Source organism: Chelonia mydas, chromosome 26 (assembly GCF_015237465.2).
Source record: "Chelonia mydas isolate rCheMyd1 chromosome 26, rCheMyd1.pri.v2, whole genome shotgun sequence".
Lineage (NCBI taxonomy): Eukaryota > Metazoa > Chordata > Testudines > Cheloniidae > Chelonia > Chelonia mydas.
The window spans coordinates 8,388,208-8,411,512 of NC_057859.1; the positions used below are offsets into that span (position 1 = coordinate 8,388,208).

General features: G+C 42.1%; 1 long non-coding RNA gene across 2 annotated transcripts in view; it reads right to left on the bottom strand.

Annotated features, from left to right (window-relative positions):
• LOC122463882 overlaps positions 1-23,305 on the bottom strand; it is a 398,090-nt gene that overhangs the window by 218,198 nt on the left and 156,587 nt on the right. For both annotated transcript variants that reach the window (XR_006287590.1, XR_006287591.1), the window contains one exon: positions 20,122-20,727. This is a non-coding gene — a long non-coding RNA (uncharacterized LOC122463882). The remainder of the gene's footprint in view (positions 1-20,121; positions 20,728-23,305) is intronic.

The following is a 23,305-nucleotide window of genomic DNA, read 5'->3' on the forward strand; positions in this document are numbered from 1 at the left end:
CATATTGTTTCAGATTGATTACTAATCAGAGTTAACATTCCATCCATCATTTCTTAGGGGACAGGATCTTTAATAATACATGAAGCATCCAACCTTAGTGCTAAAAATATTTTGCGGATGGCATTCGATGACATTTACGCAATACATCAGAAAAATGCTCGACGTTTCCCCATTGCTATGAGCTTAGAAGAATGAACGCTTCAGAAATTTCAGCGACATCATCATCGTGAGTCGTGGTGAGGGCCATACCGTGATAGGTGCTGTACATCCACAACAAAAAGATGATCCCTGCCCCAAAGAATTTACAGTCTAGGCCTCTCCTATACATTATTTTTGTACTGGTGTGTAGATATGTATGTGTGTGAGGATAGATAGATAGATATAGATAAAAGGTATTATACCAGTATCACCAGAAATGTGGATGTAATTACAGTCACACAAAGCTAGTATAAAGTTTGTGGTATGTGGGGGCGCAGAATTTCTGATTTGTGAAAAATTCCTCAGTTTTGAAAAAATTGGTTATTTTTTTTTCTTTTAATTGGAATAAAATGAAAAATTTCAAGATTTTCCATGAAACACTTTTTGAAAATATTTTGTTTCAATTACAACATTTTTTTCATGTGTTTCATTTTTTATCCTCTTGTGATGGGGAGTCTGCCAGTAAGGGATTAATTGAGCTCTGGGGAGGCTGCAGAGAAAGCAGCCAAAGGGAGAGGGGCTGCAAAGAGCAGGCCCATATAAGAAGAGCTGCAGGGCAGAGCAGCTAGAGTAGCTGCCTGGAGGTCAAGAAGGGAGAACCAGGCTCCTAGCAGGAGGAAGGAGTGCCAGCACCCTGGTCAGAGCAGTGCTGCCACCAGGGACCATGGGAGCTAAAGAGAGCTCCTGGCTAGCTGCTGAGACTGGCAGGCTGAAGCCCTGAGGCAAGGGTGAAGAAGGTGCTGGGGGCTGTGGGGAATGGGCCCAGGGAAACGAACTGAGGAGTCTGAGGGGATGCAGCAAGTGGCAGCCATCTGCAAGGTCCCTGGCCTGGATTCTGGAGTAATGGGCGGGCTTGGGACCCCCACATCCTCACTGAGGAAATGGCTGGACTGAGGGACTGTGATTCTGTCCCTCACAAGGGGGGAATCACAGTGTGTTACACAGCCGGAGGGCTGTGTCATGAAGGAGATGCCGCGGTCCTGGGAGTGACATGGTCCCTGGAGCAGAAGAGGTGTTTGGTGGGGCACCACCAGAGCAAGACGCACTGGCTACCAGAGCTAATTCCCGTATTGGCCCTGAGGAAGCGCTGGAGTGGTGAGTCCCACTCCGTCACACCTCTACAAGAAATTTCAAAACAAAAAGACGCTTAATACAAAAAATCAAAATAAGCTTTTCTGAAAATGTTGAATAGGAAATGTTTTGCACTGTAATACTAGTATAGCTTACTTCCCTTCCCCTATGGGAATAAGCTATACCAGTATAAGCACATTTATACTGACATAACTGCATCTACACTAGGAGGGTATACGGTTTAAACTACACCCATATAGCTACTGTGGCCCAACTTATATGTAGGATAAAGCCATCGAGATGGCTACAACTTGTGTTTATTGAGGAATGCTGGCTACTGTGGACTGCAGCAAAAGACTAGCAAAGCCAGTTCCCGAATGGATGACGTGAACTCTGCAGCTCTTCCCCCTTGTGTACTTAGGGGACACTTTTTTTGGAGTAGGGTTTTATTTTGAAAAGGGTGTCGCTGGGGTGAGGAGGGAGGGAGGGTCTTGACAAAAGCCATTCTCGTCCTGATGGAAAAGCTTTTCCAGACTCCAGTTCAGCAAAGTAACTAAGCATGTCGTATGTCTAATTTTAAACACATGAGTAGTCACTGGGCCCATTCATGTGCTTAAAGTTAGACATGTGCTTAAATACCTTGCCTCAAAGACAAAGATCTGGCAGCGTTCCCTAAAAGGAAACGGAATCAATATTCATAGAGGGACCTTATTCGTGCTGGCAAACATATACTCAAACAAATATTCCCAATGGGTCTACTTGACAGAGTGACATCTCAGCAGGGTAAACGCTCTACAAGCTGGCCTTCAGTGAGGGGACTAACAGGTTGAAAGTCTCCTTCCAATTCTTGACATAAATTGTGATTGATTGATATGTCAGGAATGGGGATGTCAAGCAAACACGTTTCATTACCGTCCAGTTCAAAACAACTGTACACTAGCATGTGTCTTCCTTTTATCCAACTCTCTCTCACACAAGCTTAACAATATTGCACAGACACGCCAACATGATAATTCACATTTTGCAGGTGCAATTACACCTGCATGAATATTGCTGAGCTAAAACATTGACAGGATTTTGACAAACGTGGACTGATTCCAAACATTTCAGGAATATTAACATGGGAAAAGCGTGAGATGGGTGTGGGGAGAATGTCATACAAGTTAGTAAATCTCCTTTACGAAAGGGAATGATTTTTCTCAGGCAGGGGAAACAATGAGGGAAAATTTAGGACCCAATATTTAAAGGTGCTGAACAATTATACTTCCCACTTAGCTTCAAGTGCAGGTGAGAGTGCTCAACATTTCTGAAAATAACTTTTACTTTAGGAGCTACTGATTTTTCAAGTGGCATTTGATGGAATCCAGGACTCTTTGTCTTAGGAAGTTGTAATTAAATGAGCAGTTACCCCCTATAATGATGTTTACTTGCAATATATTATTCAACCAGTAGATGTCTGAGAGGTAACGAGTTCCAGATAGGATTTGGTTCATGGTAAATAAAAGGGACAAAGCTGGAATACAAGCTGTGTAGAAGCCTGTTTGTGGAGATAGCTTTAATTATTTTCTTAAACAAGCATTTCATATTAAGGGAGGGCTGTAATTGCCTATGGCATGGTACCCCACACTGCCTGCCAACTGTATAATATTCAGTGCCTGTGGGAACTCTCACTGACGTCGAGAACTCTGCATTCCCTGCACTGGATTAACACTCAGCACCTTTGGAAAACCAGGCTCCCACTCTGACCTTCACCATGATACAGCATAAAGCTGGTCAACATTTTTTCAATGGAATGGTTTTCCATCAAAAAATACAGTTTTGTCAAAATCAAACTTTTTGAAGGACTGTCACTATTTTTCTAGAAATTATTAATGGGAAAAAGCCAACACTTTTCATTTCAATAGCGTCAAAATATTTTAATTAGTATCAATGCTTTTCATTTAGTTATTGTTGAAACTGTTACTTTCATTGAGATTTTTACATTCTACTAAAATAGTCTTTGCACATTATATTTAGAACCAACGATTTAATATTTTGCCTCTATAATACATATTTAATATTTGAATACAATATAGACACCTAAATAAAATTAATCATAAAACCGTCAAAACAAATTTGTAGTTGTCCTGAATCAAAATTTCTCAGATTGTTCAGCTGATAAGAAATTTCAGCTTTTTCTTGTGAATTGGAACATTTTTTGTTAAATGTTGGAAGTTTCCAGACCGGAATTCTAGCTCCCAACCAGCTCTAATACAGTATAAACATCTTGCCGAAGTTAATGTGACAGTCAGATTTTAAAGAACGATCAGACATTTGGGGCACCTAACTTGACACACTTTACAGCCGCCTGATTTCCAGAGGGAACATACTCAACACTTACTTAAAATCAGGTGTTGCATCTTGGGGACTGAAAATCACGAGTTACTTTTGAAAATGTTGCTGGAAATATGAGAAGCGGGTGATTGCAGTAGTGCATTTACATGCTTTCTTATGGTGACCATTGTACTTTGTGCCAGCCCTCTACATTGGCAATTAGAATTCATCCCTGTGCAGAGAGCCCAGTCGCAAGCACTAACATGATGCAAAGCCATGTGCCCGGTGTCTCTGCAGTGGAATGACTTTCACTCATAACACTACATGGCGTGACCTTCCTTTTCTCTAAAAGCAAAACATAATATGGTTTGGAATATGCAAATGATTGTTGTAAACTATATTGCACTGCAAGCAATATCTTTAGGAGAGCTAGTGCGAGTGGATGGGATTTACAATCAGTCCTGCGCTTGAGTCGACTTAAAACATAACAGCAGCTCTCTGTTTTATGAACTTTTTCCTCCGTTTGCCCATGATTTTTGTTTTCTGAACCAATCTTGCATTTCCTCAGCGAAATAATCAAGCTACAGGTTCAGCTACTTGGCTTGATTTCAATGGAGCTGCCCAGATTTATACCAGCTGGGGATCTGGCCCCTATTATAGCAGCAAATAATAATAATTCTACTGCTGAGACGGAAGAAAAAAAATTCTGTAAAACATGTTTTAAGGCATACTCAATGTATTGCATCTTTGGATCCTCTCTGAGTAAGCTTTCCAAATAGTTCGCTTTTAGATGAATGAAGTAATGTACATTACGTAATCTGTTCTACCTTTGGGATGCAGGTCACAGAACTTTTTAACATATTAAGTGAATGGGCAGTCACCCAACTAATAAAGCAGTTGCCCTGTTGTGCCCGCACCCGAAGTTTGTTGTGTAATGACTAGACTCGCCAAAAAGAGAAAACATTGCAAGGCCAAAAAAGATTTGTTCCACTTGATAAATAGCACTCCTAATACCATTTCACAGTGGCAGGTGACATAGGAGCCAACTCCGGGGTGCTCCAGGGCTGGAGCATCCATGGAAAAAAACAGTGAGTACTCAGCACCCACCAGTCAAAGCTGATTGGAGACACTGCCGAACAGCTGTTTGGTGGCTCAGGGAGGGGTTTGGGAGAGGGCAGAGAGCAGCGGGCAAGCGGGGGGCTCGGGGAGGTGGGCAGACAGGGGCAGGAAGAGGCGGAGTAAGGCTGAGGTCTCAGGACAGAGCACCCCAGGGAAAAATAAAACTCAGCGCCTATGACAGGTGAAATGTAACAAGGTTAGAAACGTAGTAAGCAGGAGGTGGTAGAAGAAAATCTAGTGTGAAACTTGTGAGAAGGAAAAGAGGCAAGTTACTCAAGCACACGAGGTGGGGCTGGGACAAAAACTTTGGTGGAAGCTTTGACTAATCCAAAATTCAACATCCTAGCATATTTCAGCAGTGTGGAATAGTGGAGAGCATGCTGGACTGGGACTCAGGAGACCCTGGTCTGTTCTCAACTCTTCCAGTCAACTGCTCCATAACCTCACCACTGTTTCCCTTCCCACCGTTTGTCTGCTTTTCCATCTGCATTGCAAGCTTTTTGAGGAAGGATCTGCCTCTTTTGGTACTGCCAGCCTCAAGTCTTCAAAATCATGAGGTGGCATCCCCACAATCATGAGACTGAATATCATGAGGTATTTTTTTAAATAAATTTTGGGTTCTTTTTCTTTGTCTGCTGGTTTGGGGGCCTTCACAATGAACTGCTAGGCTTGAAATTTTCATTTAAAAAAAAAGGAAGATCCTTATGCAAAAACTTTTGATTCCAGCAGCTGTGAATTTAGACAGAACGCCAATATCACAAGACTCTTGTGAGCACTGGCAACGTTGCTCTTACTATGGGTATAAGTAAACACAGCATAGGATAGGTCCATCAATGGCTATTAGCCAGGATGAGCAGGGACAGTGGGCCCCAACTGAGATCAGGGCCTCATTATCAACATAAGAACGGCCATACTGGGTCAGACCAAGTACCCATCTAGCCCAGTATCCTGTCTTCCAAGAGTGGCCAATGCCAGGTGCTTCAGAAGGAATGAACAGGACAGGTAATCATCAAATGATGCATCACCTGTTGCCCATTCCCAGCTTCCAGCAAACAGATGCTAGGGACAGCTGAATGCTACCATACTAGAAAAAACAGTGCTAAATTTACTAGAACACAGTGGGCCAGATCCTGTGTTGCACAAAAAGACAGAGTTGAAGGCCAGTAGGAACCACCAGATCATCTACTCTGACCTCCTGTATATCACAGGCCACCAGCCTCACCCAGAACCTGCACACTGAATCCAACACCCGAAGTCTCCTACATCAACATGACCAGTTACAGCAGAAACCTCTAGGCTTATAGAGTTAGTGTAGCAGCTTCTATTCCCCTATTGATGATGTAGTGGGGTGGGCCAGAAAATAGGGGGTGGGACATCGCCAAAGCTTCCTTTCCCTTTGCATGCAGTCCACACTGTAAAGACTCCTTGAGGACCTTGGCAACTGCTGTAATGATCTGATTGGTTGGCACTGTCCCAGCAGTCAATTTTACTTGATCAATAAGGGAAAAGAGAAACTTGTCCTGCCACATGACTGTTTATGGCCAATCGTGAGCCAGGATTTTTCTCCAGCATATAAAAATTCCACTTACCTATTCTACATACCCCATGGATGTTGCAGTACATCATTTCTTTATATTAATAAAAATGCTGAGATACTTGGATGAGAGGGTGCTAATATCTTCAGAGTGTGAAGAAGTATTATTATTAACTGCTGGCATCTGTTACTACCGACCACGAGAGCTCAACAGCTACTAACTGAAGTGAGGACTCAGTTATACACTGGAAGACAGAGACAAAACAAGGTAATACAAGAGAATTAGAATCATAGACTCACAGACTTTTAGGTCAGAAGGGACCCTTATGATCGTCTAGTCTGACCTCCTGCACAACGCAGGCCACAGAATCTCACCCACCCACTCCTGTAACAAACCCCTGACCTATGTCTGAGCTACTGAAGTCCTCAAATCGTGGTTTAAAGACTTCAAGGTGTAGAGAATCCACCAGCAAGTGACCCGTGCCTCACGCTGCAGAACAAACAGGACAAAAGACTGCAAAACTCAGGGTGTTTATTGTCAGTCCAGTGATTTGTTTGTCCAGTCCGCTGTAAGTCGCAGTCCTCTGTGTTTTATTTCTCTCCTGTGCTTTGCTTTGTCCATTAAAATGATTTTACCCCCAGTGGAAATCAATCCTAAAAAAAAAAAAAAAAAAGGCCAGCTCCACTGCATTCTCTTGTTGTTCACATTGTGGAAGCAGAGGGTTTTCTCCAGCCAAGTCTCTCATGGACAGGAAAGCTATAAAATTATTAGCACCATCGCCACTGATGTTCGGTTAGGAACTGGACTCCACATAACACTTGCTTCTTAGAAATGTCTGTCCAAGTGGTTGTTTACAGTTATGCTAGATGCTGTTGATAATCTGCTCATGGGTAATGAAATTCTCCATCGATTCCTTGAGGACATGAACCTGCCTAAACTTCGCTTTATGCCTTTTCCCCTCTATATTTAACACAACTGTACCAAGCCTTGGAGCATTTGTCCTCTCAATCCCCTTCAGAACCGTGCACACCACCTCAGTGAGTCACCTCCTAGATCCCCTCTCCTCCAAAGACCGCCCACCCACAATAGCTTTTTTATCCAATCTGTTTAACTCGATTCTGCCAGACATCTCTTTAATAGCCTTTCACAAGGATACTGACCTTGGTTAGTCTGGTGATCCCCTGTGAGAGAGCCCAGCGTAACCTTTGTCTACTGTTTGTCCTGCCAGCCCTCATTCGCTTCTATGTACATTTGAAGCCTGATCCAAAGGCACTGAACTCCATGAGAGCCTTTCTATGGCCGTACTGCCAACTTTCACACAAGTCCAGCAATATTTCATGTTTTTCATAAAGCTCCACGCCTGGATTCATATGAACACCTCAGAATCTTAGCTTTCATTTAAAAAAAAAAAAGATTCTAGCTCTTATGGTTGTGGAGAAAAAACTGAAAACAGGACCTGAGTGCAACGAAGTCTAAGAAACCAAAAGGCAAATAAAAAACAACTCTGCGTTTATTATTTTTTTCAGAAATGTGATTATTTTAAAGCCAATTTCCTGATATTTGGGGGCCTGATTCATGTTTGGTGAACACTCAGGGCTAGCAATTGACTTCAGTCGGGTTAGGCCCAGCTCATGTATTAATGAAATCGTAGATTGTGGTCTCTTTGGTGCAGAGAATGTCTTTGAGTTCCTTGATTGCACAGAGCACCTAATACAGTTGGACCTTTTGGCATCCTTGGACATCCACACAATCGAAATAATGACCAACAATAAACACGCAAATATTTTTTTAAAAGAATGACCAAAGGGGAGCACAACTTTTCAAATTTAGTCTTCCACATCATTCCCATATTAAATTCCTCAGTGTTTGACTTTGCATTCAGGGCTTCTGATTATTCCAGAGTTGCATTTCTTTGGGAGAGGGCAGGCATATAGAGAGAGAGAGAGAGAGAAAGAGAGAAGCTAAAGGTCTTTATATTAAATGTTCTGCTCCACTCAATCATAACTTTGATTTGCACTCTTGAAAAACAACTCATTTACGTGTGTAGGCCTAACTCACGTGCTTTTTGCACCAATGCTGCGGTATCTTTCCTAACCTGGGCATAACAATCAGTCTGGGAAGACATTGCTGAATTAGTCAGAATATTAACATTTGCTTTAATAGACTTAATTAGCATGACACAATTAAAGATGAACTGCAGAATAACAAATCAGTACTTCATTTTCAAGAGCTTAATGACAATCACTCTCGCTAATGTATTAAATAGCACTTTGTGGGGGAGGGGATCTTTTTTTTAAAAAAATGAGTTTGATAAGAAAGATACTTCACACCAGGTCCATTACAAAATAATGAAAAAACAGAAAATCTCCAATCCCCAGGAGGTGTTCCTTTAATGAAATGATAGGGCCAAATTCTGATATCAGAAACACTACTGGAACGTGGTGTAACGCCTCTGACTTTAGGAGGGATGCTTCTTATTTATAATGGTGTCAGGGGGATCAGAATTAGACTCAGACATTAGTGGCCAGAATTGGAAAAAAGAGCTTAGTGTGCAGCAGCTCTGACTCAGAACAGTGGGAACTGAGAGGTTATTTTTAAAGCCTGGCCCCCAAGTTGTGAGTGACAAGGATCCTAACCATCTGATCCAAACACCACTGAGGTCAATGGATTGACTAGAACCTTGCAAATACCTATGCACATGCATAACTTTATGCACCAGAACAACCCCCATTGGCTTCAATCTGATAACTCACATGCATAAGTAACACAGGGTTGCAGCCTAAGGAACAAATCCTATTCTAGACACCAGGCCCACTGCACAACTGAGCTGAGAGTGTGTGTGTGTGTGTGTGCACGCACCTGCACATTGAAGAGGGTTGGGAGCAGGGGATGAGAGACCGTGTTTGGGGAGCTATGCACACTTGAGCAGACAATCCATGCAGACATAACCTCAATAAACTGGGAGGAGAGGTAGATATGCTGGAGAGTAGGGATAGGATACAGAGGGCCCTAGACAAATTGGAGGATTGGACCAAAAGAAATCTGATGAGGTTCAACAAGGACAAGTGCAGAGTCTGCACTTAGGACGGAAGAATCCCATGCACCACTACAGACTAGGGACCGAATGGCTCGGCAGCAGTTCTGCAAAGAAGGACCTAGGGGTCACAGTGGACGAGAAGCTGGATATGAGTCAACAGTGTGCCCTTGTTGCCAAGAAGGCCAATGGCATTTTGGGGGTGTATAAGTAGGGGCATTGCCAGCAGATCGAGGGACGTGATCGTTCCCCTCTATTCGACATTGGTGAGGCCTCATCTGGAGTACTGTGTCCAGTTTTGGGCCCCACACTACAAGAAGGATGTGGAGAAATTGGAGAGAGTCCAGCGAAGGGCAACAAAAATGATTAAGGGACTGGAACACATGAGTCATAAGGAGAGGCTGAGGGAACTGGGATTGTTTAGTCTACGGAAGAGAAGAATGAGGGGGGATTTGAAAGCTGCTTTCAACTACCTGAAAGGGGGTGCCAAAGAGGATGGATCTAGACTGTTCTCAGTGGTAGCAGATGACAGAACAAGGAGTAATGGTCTCAAGTTGCAGTGGGGGAGGTTTAGGTTGGATATTAGGAAAAACTTTTTCACTAGGAAGGTGGTGAAACACTGGAATGCGTTACCTAGGGAGGTGGTGGAATCTCCTTCCTTAGGAAGTTTTTAAGGTCAGGCTTGAGAAAGCCCTGGCTGGGATGATTTAGATGGGGACTGGTCCTACTTTGAGCAAGAGGTTGGACTAGATGACCTCCTGAGGTCCCTTCGATCCCTGATATTCTATGATAATTATTTACCAGTGAAAAACGACACTCACAAAACTGAGGCTACGTGGGGGCCTACATTTTTGCATTCAAAAACGAATATATTCATAGCAGTCTAGGGGATTGAGAAGCAGGACTCCCACTAATTGTGCTGGTAACTGTGCATTTAAATCCACTCAGTGGCTTTGAAAATATCTGTGTTATTCTACTGCAGTAGCATCACTAGTCATGGGCCAGGCCCTGGTTTATTAGACTCTGTACAGACACACAACAAAAATATGCTTTAGGCACCAAGGAACTTACAGTCTTGTAAGACAAGAGATAATAGGGGGAGTACAAATGGGGGAATACAAGGAAACAATGAGACAATATTGGTCAGCATGATCGGCAGGGGTCTCAGCACGGCAGTTGAGTTGTGAAGTTTTTTTGTAGGCAGAGGAGAATTGTAAGGAAGGATTTAAAGGAGGACAATGAGGTGGCTTTGTGGATGATTACAGGGAGCCCCTCTCAAGCCTGAGGGACAGCCTGAGAGAAAGCATGAAGGTGGGCTCCTGCATGCGTGTTCGTTAAGCTGTGGGTTGGGAAAATTCTCTTTCAAGCTGTTTGGGGTAACAGCCACCTTCCATTCAGGCTAAATGAAGGAGCAATTAAATGGCCATTTGTTTAAAGACAGCTGAAACAATAAAAGCTACCACCCAAAACGTAAGTCACATGTAAAGCTACTCAGGAATCTGAACTGTGTGGCAGTGGGGGGAATTTCACTGCGGGCTGAATATGAATGCAGGGGTGAGGGGTCGATTTTGAGTGTGTGTGTGTGTGTGTGTGTGTGTGTGTAAGAGAGAAGGGGAAGAAACACCACAGAAGGACATAGAAAAGGAGTAAAGATGCCCCAGATGCAGCCAGAGAAACCTTGGTAGTGTGACCTTGAGAAAGAGAGTGCTTTTGAGTAAAGTGCTGGCTGGAAAGAGGCTTGAAATTGCAAACAAAGCAACTGTCTCCTGCTGTTGATTCCTACTATGTTCAGGGAAACAGGACTTTCTGTACATCCCTTGTAAATAAACAGGGTTGTTTCAAAGAAATACCTGACTCCATGGTCAATTTCTCCTCCTAGTGGAAATGACCCACTAGACGCCAATTTTTTAGGTAACCATTTGAGCCAAAAGGGGTAACTATATTTTAATTTATCCCACCAATTTGTTTGGATCTAGACTGTTCTCAGTGGTAGCTGATGACAGAACAAGGAGTAATGGTCTCAAGTTGCAGAGGGGGAGGTTTAGGTTGGATATTAGGGAAAACTTTTTCACTAGGAGGGTGGTGAAGCACTGGAATGTGTTACCTAGGGAGGTGGTGGAATCTCCTTCCTTAGATATTTTTAAGGTCAGGCTTGACAAAGCCCTGGCTGGGATGATTTAGTTGGGGATTGGTCCTGCTTTGAGCAGGGGGTTGGACTAGATGACCTCCTGAGGTCCCTTCCAACCCTGATATTCTATGATAATATACATATACACCCACGCACATTCTCTCTCTCTCTCACTCACACACACACACACACACACACACGAGGTCCCAGAGGACTAAAGGAGGACAAACATACTGCCTATCTTTAAAAAAGGAAACAAAGAAGACCTGGAGAATTATAGACCAGTCAGCCTAACTTTTGTACCTGAAAGATACCAAAACACATGATTAATCGATCAATTTGTACGTACCTAGAGGATAATAAGGTTATAAGAAATAGCCAGCATGGATTTGTCATGAACAAATGATGCCAAACTGACATAATTTCCTCCTTTGACCAGGTTGCTGACCTAGCAGATGGGGAGAAGCAGTAGACATGATAATAAGGCTTTTGACACAGTTCCACATGATATTCTCCTAAGCAAACTAGGGAAATATGGTCGATGTGAAATTACTATAAAGTGGGTGTATAAACTGGTTCAAAGACCATACTCAAAAAGTAGTTATCAACGGTTCACTGTCAAACTTGGGGGACATATCTATCTAGTGGAGTCCTTTAGAGGCCTGTCCTGGGTCTGATACTATTCAATATTTTCATTAATGACTTGGATAACAGAATGGAGAGTATGCTCATAAAATCTGCAGTTGACAGCCAGCTGGTAGGGGTTGCTAGCACTTTGGAGGACAGGATAAAAATTCAAAACAAACTTGGCAGATTACGGAATTGGTCTTTAATCAACAAGATGAAATTCAATGCAGACAAGCACAAAAATACTCTAGTTATGATGGAAAAAATAAAAATGCACAACCACAGAATGGGAAAAAACTGGCTAGGTGGTAGTACTGAAGAAAAGGACCTGGGATTCTATTGGATCAACAGATTGAATACAAATCAAAACTGGTGCAGTTGTAAAAAAAGATATTATCATTCTGAGTGTATTACCTGGAATGTCATATGTAAGACATAGTCGGTAATTGTCCCGCTCTACTCAGCACCAGTAAGGCTTCATCTGGAGTACTTTTCCAATTTTGGTGGACACACTTTAAAAATGCTGTGGACGAACTGAAGAGCGTATCCAGACGAGAGCAACAAAAAATGATAAAAGGCTTAGAAAACATGACCTATGAGGAAAGGTTAAGAAAACTGGTATGTGTAGTCTTGAGACAAGAAGATTGAGGAGCGTCTTGATAACAGTCTTCAAATATGTTAAAGGTGGTTAAAAAAAGGATGATGACCAACTGTTCTCCAAGTCTATTAAAGGTAGGACAAGTAGTAATGGGCTTCATCTGCAGCAACATCAACCAGATTTTAGGGGAAAACTTTCTAACTAGAAGGGTAGCTAAGATCTGGAATAGACTTCCAAGGTAGTTTGTGGAATCCCTATCACTGGAGGTTTTTAAGAGCAGATTAGACAAACACCTGGCAGAGCAGGTATAGATATACTTGATACAGCCTCAGCACAGGGGGATGGACTGGATGACCTCTCGAGGTCCCTTCCAGCCCTACATTTCTATGATTCTATACTATGTAAATTTGCTCAAAATGCATACAGCAGCAAGAATTTATTTTTAATGCAAATTCCCCACATGGTTATTTTTACAGGGATGTTGGGAGGGTCAGCCGAGCCTGTCTAAATGCCAGTCCATATTCTACCCCCTCCTTCTAGTTTTTGTTACTAACTTATTGTGGAAAAATACAGTTGCTGAAACATCTCATTACATGGGATGAGTCCATCAAACAATGTTCTTGTCAGTCAGTGCTTTGTAAATGCACTTAATGGACAGCACGGAAATGCTAACAGGGGAAAAAAAAAAAGAAAACTGTCTCTCCCCCTCCCCCCCAAAATAACCAAGCACAAACCTAGTTATTTATGTACTTAAAAGTGTCTATATAATAGCAGCTATTGTAAAAATGCTATCTAGGGAGGGAGTATCTATTCCCTAAGAAAAGACCAAGAGAAAAGAAAGCTGTTGCTAATATTGTTTTGTTTGTGGACTCCCCACTACTTATCTTGTCTCGCCACAGTGTTACTTGCCCAGCTGGCCAACAAGATCAACTCTCACCTTGCAATCCAGTTTATTTCTCTGCTTCTATGACACTGCCGGTAAAGTAGATTGGGATTTAGGTCATTATGTTTCTGGCCCATGTAAGAAAAGAGCAACATCAGCAACCCATTTCTACCCCATATCTCAGAGTGCAGCAAGGTTAAAAATTATTTTCCCCAGGACATTTTTTTAAATCTTGTAAGATTCCCATTGGCTTCAATAGGCATTAACTGGACCAAGCCTTCAGAAAGCAGTGAACCTCATGCTAGCATTTTGAATTGCCCTTGACTGGTGGGGATAAGGTTTTCGAGCATCTAGGGATTTGAAGGGGTGCCATGTTTAGCAGCATTGTCTGAGCTGGCTTTTATCAGTGACTAACGGTTGGAGAGATTAAGGGGTATGGGGTTCCCTTTAGATTCATGGGGATTCTGATCTGAGCGAGAAATTATCTGAAAGGAGGCATTCCCGTGAGATTTCCTGCACATCCATTCCTGATCCCACCTGGAATCACTGCTGCAAGAATACATTGTCTCGTGGTGCATCAGCAACTCTGCTTCTAGACCCATCTAGACACTGGATAGGATTAATCGGAAGAGCCAGCTCTTTCCATCAGTAGGTCTCACAGCACTTCACAAAGATCAGTATCTTTATCCCCACTTTATGGTCATGGAAACAGAGGTACCACAAGGTGAAAGGACTTGCCCTCAATCAAGGAGCAGGCCAGGGGCAGATCTGGAAATAAAATACTGTTCTCCTGAGTCCCAGTCCAGTGTTCTATGTGTAACCCACACACCTCCTGTGTGTGGTGCTCTGTCCCATCTAGTGGCACCAAGACCACTTAGAGAGAGATTAATGAGTCTGCTCTACAGCCTTAGCTAACGGCCAGATGGCTTTTAGTGCATGCACTAGAGGCTCATGCATTTAGCTCCAGAAGTTCCGGGTTCGATTCCGCCCGCCGACAACCGGGGTCTGTTGATGTTACATATGCACTAGGCAGGCCACCCGATATGCACATTCCTCCTCATTCCTATTCAAACACAACAGAGCCTCAATAAATAAAGAAATGAAGTGTAGCTTTGAGAATGGACAAAGATTCAAGTTCTCAGAAGACATCTGAATCTGTTCCTTTTTCCTTAATGGTCACCCAAATAAAGTTGGCGAAAATCACTAATGTCACCCAAGTATTCAGGACCAAACTGTGCCCCCCTAGTTCTGGAAAACATTTAAGCACCTAATTAACTAAGTCCCACTCAAGTCAACGGCACTTAAGCACTTCCCCAAATAGGCATGCTTTCCCAAAAATCAGACTTGTGATGGAAGATGCTGGATTACTGACCTGACAATATCAAACACTGAGTCGCTACCAAACCATAGATGGACCTTTTGTTATTATCACAGTTACCATTATTAATGACCTATTGTGGTAACATCCAGGAGCCTATCTCATGGATAAAGACCCCATTGTGCTAGGTGGTATACAAACAGAGTCCCTGCCCTGAAAGAGTTTACAATGTAAGTACCATCTTTGTTCTTCCTCCTCAGCCTGTTTCGGAGAATTATCACATTCCATCATTTTTCTCAATGTGGTCACTGAATGCGTGTGCAGGGGGGAGGTTTTGTTTAAACCTTAACATAAATATGTCTCACTCTATTATCTGCAGGTACGTGAAAGAAAGAAAGAAAAAGTGAGATAATCTCTTTCCTGATGAGTTTTTCAATCCTATTTTGAAACTTTTAAGCATCTGAAGATTTTTGTGTCTCACAGCAGTTCGTTTCCTTTTCATCTTGACGTGCACTACAAAGTCTATTATTTGCATGCCTCAGCACCATGCCTCGACCCAGAACAAACACTGTCAGAGGCAGGACTGCACTTTACTGGCTTATTTATTATCATTACAACCCAACTTCTCTCTCTCTCACGCTCGCTCACACACACACACACACACACACACCCCCCTGTCATTGTTCTTTCCTCTCTGGGGAGAGACTGCCCTGCTACATAACCCTTTTCCTAGATCCTGGGGAGATGTGGGGAATGTGCCAGCTACACTGTAATTTCAAAGCACTATAATCAGTTCTGGGGTTTCACTTCATCACCTCCGAGTTCAGTGAGATCAGTAAAAAAGTGCCCTAGCATGCTAAACCACTATGCCAACTCATATTACCTGAATCTAAACCCATGCCTGTTCTGAATGATCTTTTCTCGCCAGTAACAGTACTATGTGGCTGAATTGCCTGGACACTAAAGCGATAGTGCTTTAGATTTAACACATTACATTTAAATTAAACAGGCCTAGCACTTCTTTTGCCTTTTCAAGGGCCATCATGTAACTACGAATCTTACCATCATTTAAGGTTTGTTGGAGTTGGAAAAATCCACAGATCAAAACACAAATATTTTAAACAATTGAGACAGGTCCTGGATCCCCGAAGTGAGTCTCTGAGCCCTTCTAATATTCATAGTTGATTATTTATTTAATTAGATAAGAAAGGAAGTTGCTAATAAATCCACACACAGATCTGGCAGAAATTGAAAAAAAAAAAAAAAAAAAAAAAAAAAGCCATTTCCTTCCAGCTTTGTCTTTTTCTGTGCCAAAATTTATTTATTTATTTTACTTGGCATGTGAATAGGATAGCAAGGCTGGTTTTGTGGTTAAAACACTGGTCTGGGATTATGGTGATTTGGTTTCAATTTTCAGTTCAGCCAGAGAATTCCTGTCCAAACTTGGACAAATTACTTGATCGCTCCGTGCCTCAGTTTCCTTCTGTGAAATGGAGACAACAATGTTCCCTTTCTCCCATCTTTTGTCTGTGCTGTGTATTTAAATTGTAAGCTCTTTGAGGCAGGGACAGTTTTTATTAAAGCCATGTCTACACTGCAGACTTATACCAGGGGTGTGAAATGGTGTGATCCCCGGACAACACAGCTGTGCCAGCAGCAGCCAGTTGTGTGGACACAACTATGGCAGCAAAGCGGTGTTTTTACCAGTATAGTCTGTTTTGCTCCGGGGGGGTGTTTTTATCATATGGTGCCAAATGCAGCTTTGCCAGCATAGCTGCCTCCGCCCGAGAAGCACTTTGCTGGTGTAGTATACCAGTATTCCTGTCCCTGTAAAGTGCTTTTACTGTAGACATGGCCTATGCGTGACTACCTAGTACAACAGGATGCAGATCGAAGCTGGGGCCTGTAGGTGCTACAGCAAAACACTAGAAAATAATAACCCCACCACTGACATGCATCAGCGCTGCATTGCCAGCTACTTTGTTTAAGAAACCTTAGTGATAAACATGTCCTATTACCGTGCAAAAAGTACCTCGACCAAGCTCCCCAATCACAGATCTCTAGTTCCCTGAAGTACTGTATCCTCTGCCTTTTAACAATGTCTTCAGAACACGAGCAGCCATGTTGACACAAATTAAATAGACTTTATACAAAGTGACCTGTGTCAATCTGACTGTAAATTACACAAAAGCAGGGGCCATTCGCATGACTCCATCTCAAATCAAATCCCTCAGTCAACCTATTTTCCATATTCTCCGAGCTTGTTCCGCTGTTACGTTGTCTTGTCATCACGCTGTTGAGTGCAATCCAAAAACCTCTTGAAGCTGTTTTCAGGTACTGTATTCTCATGTTAAACAGGAACACAGATATAACTGGGAGTGCCAGAAAGGCCTTGTGATCCATCAAGGCTTACCTTTAATAACCCAAGGAAATGTTGTACAGATCAGCCTAAATGCCTTCCAGGTTAAATAACGTAGCTTTTGGCAGTACCTTTAGGATCCCTCCATTTCCTTAAAATTTGCATCAGCTCCCTCTCAAACACTGTTTTACCTCTATTGCTGCCTTTGCCTATGAGCTTTGTTTAAAGAACTCTTTGTATGAGGAAATTTTGCCTGAATTGTTTATAAATTTTATCCTTTTTTCCCTTGAGTACTTATCCCTTCATGTTTATGAATAAGTAACTGTCACAAAGAAATTACTGGCATCAGTCAGCATCTTCCATTTTCTCTTTTCCATCTTCCAGCCCCCCCTACTCTTTCAGATCTTTCCTTAATATTCTCCTTCTTCGAAGCATTTTCATTCTATAATTCCGCTACTTACCCTGAAATAAATCAGTGGAGTAGAAGTACATAAATGAATATACACCCATTTCGACCAGAGCCACATTTTTTCAAAACTTGAGTGCCTAAACCTAGGCACGTTAATCCACATTTCAGGCTTGTCGGGCAGGAGGTAACTGTCCCAGTCAGGACTGGTGAGGCCTCAACTGGAGTGTTATGTCCAGTTTTTGACACCACACTTTAGGAAAGATGCAGATAAATTGAAGGGACCAGAGGAGAGCAACAAAAATGATAAAAGATTTTGAAAATCTGACCTATGAGAAAAGGCTTAAAAATGGCCATGTTTAGTCTTGAGAAAAGAAGACAACTGAGGGGAGACTTGATAACAGTCTTCAGATATGTTAAGTGCTGTTATAAAGAGGACGCTGACCGATTGTTGCCCTTGTCCAATGAAGGTTGGACAAGAAATAATGGTCTTAATCTGCAGCAAGGGAGATTGAGGTTAGATATTAGGAAAACAATCTTTCTAATTATAAGGATAGTTGAGTATTGGAATAGGTTACAAAGGGACATCCAGTCACTGGAGGTTTTTAAAAACAGGTTTGACAAATATCATAGGGATCTGAGACTCTTCTTCAGGTCCTTGTAAACTCAACAGCTTGTCTCTCTCACCAACAGAAGTTGGACCAATAAAAGGCATTACCTCACCCACGCTGTCTCTCTAATATCCTGCGACTAACACAGCTACAGCAACACCGCATACAACATAATTCCATGTACCTCAGTGAAGCTACAGTACACAAATTTACACAGTTGAATCTCAGCCCTATAATCAATAATAATGTAAGGCCATGATGCTGCATAATGGAATTCTTGTTAACTGACTTGAATGGCGCAGGATTGGATCCTAATGAAAAGGAGTTGAAGCTGGAAACCTCAAACTTGGCATTTTTTAAAAACTTAAACTCAGACTAAAACTTAAAAATTAAGCCAAGTTTGTAAAAAAAGAAAAAACCCACAAAAACAGTTCAGTAGTTTTAAAGTTATAGTTTCAATTTGCCAGTTTTACACCCAGACATTAGAAGTGTTCTGTGTCTTTTTGTAATGCATTTTCAGGATGCATTTACTAAGGGAGCCTGAGGACAGCAGGCCAAATTCACCATTGATGTAAGCCCAGCGTTTCAATGGGAATTGTGTTTTGTTAGCGCCTCATAGAAGTTTCTCAGCACATTACAGGATTTTGCCTTTAAAATTTCAGGAAAAGAGCAGCAAATGAGAACTGACAATATATTACTTTGTTCTGACAATCACAATGGTAACTTACATCAGCTATTGAATATCTGCTTCCTGATAATCCCAAGAAAAGTGAATATACAGTGTGCAGTTTGTGGATTTCAGCACATAACAACTGACAACACCAATAAGCTCCCTGGAGGAAGAGCTGCCTGGAAGAACTATATATTATTTTGTTTTATTTTGACACCCCTGCACTCAGGATGATAGATCTGAACGTATATTAGAACTCATGTGCGTGTGCAAAGATGTTTGTCTGTCAAATACCAGAAGAAAGATAAAGCATCAAAGCAATTATGTTTCTGATTACACAAAGGCTGTAAAATAAAATTCTTTATACAAATACACCCCTGCGATGCAATGAATGAATGGAGAATCATATAGGTCGGACAATGGAGGGGATTTTCATTTGCAATTTTTATACCCTATATATGTTTTGTAATTGGATTCCTTGTTTTCACTTTGCAAATAATAAACAAGTAGTCAATGCAGCAATACATTATGTCACAAAGACTGGGATGTCATCCTCTTTTTATTCAAATATCTTACTGAAACAACCCTTTCTCTTACCACTACACAAGATGCAAGACAATGTAGATTCAGGCTCAAGGATTGTTCCTTCAGGAGCTAAAAGGAGCGGCCGGATGGGCCGGATTCTGCTCTCACTCATCCCAGTGAGAATCAGGAGCAACTCTGAGGAAATCAGCAGAGTCACCGCCTGTCTAAGATTGTGTGAGAGCAGAATTATCTTCCTAATCCTCTCCATGCCCATGTTCGGTCAGATCTCTCCTTAGCATCCCATAATCATTATAATTCAATCAGCGTGCAATGTTAAGGTCAGAGAGCAGATAACCCCAAACATTTCACCATATCTGACTATGTGATCTTATTTGACATTGGGCACTCAACTGATGTCCCCATACACAATCTAATTAGCCCCATTAAAGGGCTTTTAAAATGTGTTATTAGTTCAAAGCAAACTTCAGGAGTTAAAAGGGGATGCACAGAGTTCATTGCAAGAGTTGGTTCAACTGAACACCTGCAGGACATACTAAGCATAAATAATAATACTGAATACTTACATTGGACTTTAAATCTTCAAAGTGCTATACAAAGATTCATTAGCTAAACAAACTCTCCCCCCCCTCCCAAGAGTTCTCCCTGGTCATAGTTTTACATTGGAAAAATATAAATCCCATTTGAATGTAAAGCCAACGGACTTACCACGTTGAGGTGTGCTTCTCGCAAGCTAAGCAGGCCTATGCTTCTTCAATACACGGCTGGGCAACCGGCAGGTGCTTCAGGGAAGTGGTAGGGGTGATTCGGCAAGTGATGCCCTTCCCTCTGATTCAGCACAGAATCACTCTGCAGCTGTGTCCTTTTGCATAACATGCAAGACAAACGTTCTTACCAGTCCCGCTCATGAAAGATCGATAAGCTCGACTTTTGTTTTAATGTGTTCCACTGCGTAGGGAGCTATGTCATGAAACAACTGACAAGACTGAAGTCTGCTTTCTGTGGGGAAAGCTCTTCAGGTTTTCATTTAGACTTCTCTCTGGCCTCCTCTTTTTAGAGCTAGGAACTCACTCAGTGGTCCTTTCCTGTCATATGAATATAGGCCTAATCCTGCTGGAATAACAAAGAGTCCATCTCATAGCCTCAAGCACAGCACTGTGATCTTCTCTTATGTCTCCTTTCACACTGTACACATCCTCTCCACATATTCCCAAGGTGGCACTGTCTCTCCATGTAGCCAAATCTTCCTGGTTACAGAGGCCATGAGCTCTGTGCCAAGGTACAAGTCAGCTTCATCTTCCGGCAACACAGCTTCTGGAAAACAAAGGCCAAGCATGAAGCTGAAGATGTTATCCTCATTGGCAGATATTGTCATTAAAATCATCCCCTCTCATTTGCAAGGGGATGGCCATGACAAACATGAGACTTAACACGTTAAAATCTACTTGTCAGCCAAGTGTCTAACTTTGTAGCTCAGCTGAAGAGTCTTTTATAAAAAAACACCTGCCCATGGCTCTTTTCAGCTACCTGTCACAGTTGGAGCTTGCAGTATTATGTCTCCTCCTTGCATATGCTACTTAAAGGAAGAAAAAGTTCTTACTTCTGTAACACATTAACACATAGTAGTTTATACCATTTCTTCCTCCCAGCTCACGTTCAGTTTGTAGACACTGACAAAATACATCAAAGGACATAATTGCTAGCTAAGAGCTCCCAGTAATGTGCTAGTTCCCTCACAGATTAGTTTATCAGGTTCCCTCCCTGAAGAGTAATGTGTGTGTCATGTCCCCTTTTAGTGGCCAGCCCGCACGCTAGACAACAACCAACTACTAGTGTCAGCTGCTGGAGTTCCTCCTTAAACTCAAGTAGTAAAAGTCCATGCTTTGGTGCAGAAGGTTGAGGATTCAAACTTGCGGATGACATAATTGAAAGTGAGGGGTCAGCATGTTTGCAAATTAGGTGCACACGCAATGCAACAACAGCACACAGAGGAGTAGGACACACTAATAAAATTACACCTGCATAGCACAGATGGATCCACACACAATCTTCTGTATTAATTCTCTGCCATTGATATTGTTTTCTCCCCCACCCCTCCACATATCTACTGTACTATTAATTCTCTGCCAGTTTGACATTGTATTTCCCCAGTGCACACTTCCCCATTGCAGCTTATCTCAGCCCACTACACAGGGCCATTCCCACAGGGTGAAATTCATCCCTGTACAGAGGTCCAGCACAAGCCCCTATGTTCCACTTAGGTCCGATTTTGAGAGCTTAAACAGTGCATAGAGCTTGTGCCAACACCCTACAAAGGGTGTCTGCCTATGTTTTTCCCTTGCTTCTCTTTACAAAAACTAATGAATGACTTTAAAAGTGTCTAATTGCATCATGCATTTAAACAATACCCCCTAAATCGCTCGCTCTGCCACCAAATAATGAAAGAAATAATCAGGCAGTGTCAGCCCATGCCTACAGTTAGAGGCCAGCACATTACATAGTGTCTGGAGCCAAGGGAGTGCAGTGAAATTGATGGCCTTGTCGTTGGCAGGAACTGAACATAAATTCAAAGCCGGGAGGAGGGAAGGGGAATGCAAGGAGGAGAGGCGAGTCTTCTACCCAGCTATGGTTAGGCTTTTAACTTTAGCTTGCTTAATAAGTTAAACCACAGTTTTAGGTCGAATAAAATGTTTTGTTTGACCCAGAATAAAAAGCTCAGAATTGAAATGAACATTTCAAAGCGTTCTGAATGTGCTCATTTGGAGTTCTTTTCCTTTTTCAATAAAATTAAGGGAAATTTTGAAACAAAACGTCGTTTTGAACTGAAAAAATCAAAATGTTTTGTTTCCAAAATGTCAAAACAAAAGGCTTCGTTTTTCGGAATTTGTTTGTTTTTTCCAAAACTAACAATATGATGAAACTGATAGGAATTGCAAAACAGTGTTCGTGTTGTTGGATCTGCTTCCCCCCCACCCCCCTCTCCTCCAGAAGGAAGTTTCAATCAAAAAATGTCACCCAGCACTTGTCCTAGTCTAGGGCATCCTTCTTCTCAAGCCCTTAAATTGGCCAAAGTATGGCTAGGCCTACACAGGAGCACCAGAAGGGAGGGACAGAGACTCGACACCCCTTCATTCATTTCCACCGAGCAGCCAATATTGGAGGCTTCCTTGATTTGTCTGCAATAGCTGGGGTGCACATGCAAAGGGGCACTTAGTCCCGTCGTCACTGTTACCTGGCCTGGCCTATCATTCTGATGATAAAAAAAAAAAAATTAAAAAAATCAAACCTAGAACTCACATTCCAAAACAAGATCTTTTCTACCTGAAAAATGGATTTTTTTTTTTAATTCGGAAAATGTCAAAATGAGATGCGTTTTGATCATTTCAAAATGTCTTCAGGTTTTTTTGTTTGTTTTTTTCAAAAGAAGAAATTAGTCAAAATTGGCCCTTTCCCATAACATTTCAATGTCAATGAATCAGCATTTTCCAATGAAAAAACATTTCATAAAAAAAGTTCCCAACCAGCTCTATTCTGCCTCTTTTGGTGTCTACCAACTAACAACAAAAAAGCCCTGCATTCTCAAGCGAAGTCCTTGGTGCTGCCTTTAATTACAGCCTGATTATTCTGCAGTGCAGCCTTACGTGGCTAATTTGGCAAACGCTACAATTCCCTTCCCTCATTCTAGTCTGATTGCTTGAAATTCTGTGATTTCTTCTCCACAAGAAATGTGGATGTCGAGCATCAGTGGTTACTCACACTTCTCCCCTGTTTCCATCTCAGCAACGTCCTTTTCAATGGAGTCACCCTCTATGCCTGGTGCAGTATTGACCCCACCCTTGGATTTGAACAGGGCACAATGGACCAGCTGCAAGATGCAGCTGCCCACAGTCTC